Genomic DNA, 4,406 nt, shown 5'->3' with positions numbered 1-4,406 from the left:
GCCTGAAGCAAGCTGGCAGACAGACATGAGTTGTTCGTATGTAGGAAATCTGATCGATATCGAGGCAGAATTAATTCACAATACCTTACCCCGTTCAGATGTGCTGTCATTCCCCAATGAATATCTTTTCGAACCGTACTGTTTTTCATTAGACTCAATCATTTACCTGCCACACATATCAAATCTGACACACCGCAGACGTGCGCCCTCATCAGAGCAAGTTTTTTTGCGAACGGTAGCTTTTTATATGATATTGGTGATGTTTTGCAGCCTCTGCCTTCTTTCTGTTGGCTATAGAACTCAAATGTTACTAAGCAGGATATTAGGCAAGAGGACATACAAGTTGAAACAGTATTTTTGGGGGGGGTTAAATTACTAGTGACCTACAGTACATAATGAAATAGCCACTGAATGAGGTTATTTAAGCTACTTTGTTTAATAAATCAAATATGAATAAAACTAAAGAAAAGTACAATCATGGCCAAGTCAAATATCCCTTACCTGTTTGAATGTTTTTATATTTCATTTTAAGCTGCTTCCAAGTGCGATTTTCCCCTGTGAGATTGCACCTACATGAAAATCAGATTTTATTCAAAACCACTCCACCACTTTTTCACCTGTATGCTACGATTTTAATTAAGTGTGGTTAATGTTAAATTAATGGACATTCAAACTTACACGTTGACAGCAGTTTTCTCCCATGCTGTCTCTCTCTCCTTGGCAGCTTTAGCGCTGTTACTTTTTTTAATGCTCATATTCGCTGTAGGCATTCATGAGCATATCCAATTCCACAGGTGTAAAATAAGTTGATTGCTTTTTCTCTCCGGTTGCCATGGTGACTCGAGGTATCAGGGCTCCATTGATGGTGGCTTTTTATTATGGTTGTGCACGTGCTTAACTCAAGGAGTACCTACTCAGAGTTGATTGAACTAATTCAAATCAGCTGTTCTGGAACTGGATACTCCCATCCCAGTTTCCCATCTCAGGGTAAGTCAAGTCAGAGTTCAGGATTAGACTCAAAGTTTGTTGAACCTCCTACCTGGAATACCCCTCAGCTCTCTGTATTTTGGGCATAGTAACAAAGGGGGTGAATTTATCATCCCAGCAGATGCTGTGGTGTAGGATGGCCCTCACTATGGGTTGTAGGATTGTTCTCAGACGCTGGAAATCTAGAAAATATTATTCCTTTTAACGAATGGATGGGGGAAATGACCAAAATAGCCAGCTATGAACAGCTGATTTTTAGGCTGAACAACAGGGAGGAGGTATTTCTGATGAAATGAAAATATGGGGTCCCTACATGAATGTGATAATGAATGGTTGATAGGAGAAGTGCTGTTTGTGGATTTTCTTGTAAATGATAGGTCATGTTTTGAATATGACAAATGTGTGGTGATGACTGTGAGAGTGAAGGAGACCAGAGAGATCCTGAAAATGCTTACCCTGTGTTTGTAGATATATATGTATTTGTATTTTATTTTAGAATTAGTTTATTTAACTGTTTTTTTTGTGTGTGTGTGTGTGTGTGTGTGTGTGTGTGTGTGTGTGTGTGTGTGTGTGCGTATTTTGCATTAGAATTCTGGTTGTTGTTTTTGTTTAACCGTTGTTCACATCCATGTTCATGTTGTTGTTGTTTTTTATTGTGCTGTGAAAGAACAATAAAAAGTGAATAAAAAAACTTGTATATGTAATAAATGCATATAGGAGCAATGGGTTTGTGGCTGAGTACCACAGTCAGGCTGGGAAGGTCACAAAGTATAAAGAGATGACCTGACACTTTGTGTTTTTTGCATTTTTTACAAATGAATTTATATATTTGACAGGTGATTTTGATGATTTGTGTCTTAAGTAGGAGCCAGTGGACTTGGAGATGAACATTGTTTGTTGGTTGGTTGAGTTAAAATGAATATTTGCTATAAATTTGTCTGCAGTGGGAAGAGTTGTGTGTCAGGACACTGAGCTATGTCTTCTGGATAAAAATACATACATGTATTTTTGGTACATGTATGTATGTATGTCTGTATGTACGTATGTGTATGATTGTATGTGTTTTGGTGTTTTTTCCTTTTTAACATTTGTACTTATTTATTTGTTCTTAACCGACTCTGTATGTTTTAATATGCACTGTCGCTCTCCGCAAATGAAGTTCCTAAAGGAAAATAAAATTCTTTGAATTGAGTTGAGTTGAGTTGAGTTGATGTGGCACCTGCTCTATCCACTAAGCCACTGGATGATATTGTGTGCATTTAGTTTCTGATTGGCTTACATACTGCTCTAGATATTTTGGCCAGCCAAGCCTTACACAGAAAATGCGGTTTGAGAGAGTGCAGAGATCTATTTGATGAGACTGATGGATTTTCAAGAGCACTGCTTTTTTTTTTTTTTTAAGATATTTTTTGGGGCATTTTGGCCTTTAATTGATAGTACAGACAAGCGTGAAAGGGGGAGAGAGAGAGAGACTGACATGCAGCAAAGGGCCACAGGCTGGAGTCTAAACCCAGGCCGCTGCGGCAACAGCCTTGTACATGGGGCGCACTGCTTTGAAAACAATTTTTCTTTTAAGTTCAGCTACTGTGCGTTCCTCCGCAGACTACTGATGGATTATTTACTCAAGTAATATGCTTAAGTACAAATTTGAGGTGATTTACTTGAACCTCTACTTTTACTTGAGTATTTTAATCTCATGTCACTTTTTACTCCACTTTAGAGAAAAATATCACCCTCGTCACCACTACAACTCTACTACAATGATTTATTGACATTACTAACTAGTTACTTTACAAATTAACATCTTTCACAAAAACATAAAAATATACAAATGCAACTGAAATGAATAGTCAAATGATTAGAAAATTAATTGGCAACTATTTTGATAATTTAATAATTTTTCATGCAAATATATCATGGTTCCAGCTTCTCAAATATGATGACTTGCTGCTTTCTTTTTCATTATTTTGATTTATTAAACTGATTTAAAATGTTCTGCATTGGGTACCTTCTTATTTACTTTTAATATTTTAATATATTTTCCTCATGTGTACTTTAACTTAAGTAACATTTTCAATGAAGGACTTTTACTAGTAACAGAGTATAGTTTGGTATTAGTACTCTTACTTAAGTAAAGTGTCTCAATCTCCCTCCACCACTGCTGCTGACATGGCATTTACAGCATCACAAATATTTTGTCATTGCTAGGTTTTAGATTTTCCAGTAATGCCAGCAGCCTGCTGACACTCTGGAAAAATCATGTTTACAACACCTGCACTGTGTTCAGCCCTTACAAAACATATCAAAATGTTAATTTTACAGAAACTGTGTTTTACACAGGCACACTGTTTTCAATACAGTGGGATATAATTCAGTACAAAGGAGGTTTATTGGTATGGGAAACATGTAATACATTGCCAAAACTGGTGTAAAATAAACACATCCAGCACAGTGAACCACAGAATAATGATCAGCCTGATTCATGAAGGTACATTTTGCCTGAACTTCTTCGCTGCCTTAGCCAGAACTTCAATGTTATTAGCTATGACCCTAGTTGACTGGGCAATAGAGAGTTCCAGAGATATGATGTCATACAGTAGGGTAACCCATTGAGTAATATGGAGTGTATGTAGGGGCTTCCACTTATATATTAGCATTTCATTTGTCGCTTTCAAAGCTAAAAACAGTCTTCTCTGAGAAAGTGTAAGAGTTAATGAAGAATCATAATTTAGGAGTAAATTTGTTAGAATACAGGGTATGTTGATTCCAATTACACATCTCATCAGAGAAACCACTTGAGTCCAGAAAAACTCCACCTCTGGGCATTGCCACATTGTATGAAAATAGGTTATTTTATCTCTGTTATTGCATAAGGGGCACATGGGTGTGGAGCAAAGTTGAAGTTGATAGTGTTTCCTGGGAGTAAAGCACTATGAATACATTTGTAATTCATCATTTGATGATTAAAAATTCTTGATGAGATTTTGATGTTTCCCCATACTCTCTTCATATTAATAACTTGTTCCCATTGCTTTAATTCAACATTCCAGACTTTGGTCACACCAATTATATGACTTGTAGCTTCCTGTAACTTTTTATATAAATTGTAAATGGAATCTCCACATTTAGGTTCAGTACATAGAAGCTTAAGAAGTGGGTGTACAGAAACAGAAATAGTGCATGGAACTCAATAACTTAAAAATGCAGATCTCAAATGTAGTATTGTGTTTTTAAGTCTTAGTTATTTCCCTTTCCAAAGAAATTTCAATACAAGGATCTAAATCTTGTCCCAGGTCTGAGGAGGCGATGGTAAGTGCGCATGCGCCCGCATGTGCAGCCTGTTGCAGTCGCTCCTGCTTGTTTTCTCGGTTTTCTTACTTTTTTGCTTTATTAAGTTTGGTATTTGTGCTGGCTTTTTG

The sequence above is a fragment of the Epinephelus moara genome, chromosome 1 (assembly GCF_006386435.1).
Source record: "Epinephelus moara isolate mb chromosome 1, YSFRI_EMoa_1.0, whole genome shotgun sequence".
NCBI lineage: Eukaryota > Metazoa > Chordata > Actinopteri > Perciformes > Serranidae > Epinephelus > Epinephelus moara.
This window is presented reverse-complemented; position numbering follows the sequence as displayed.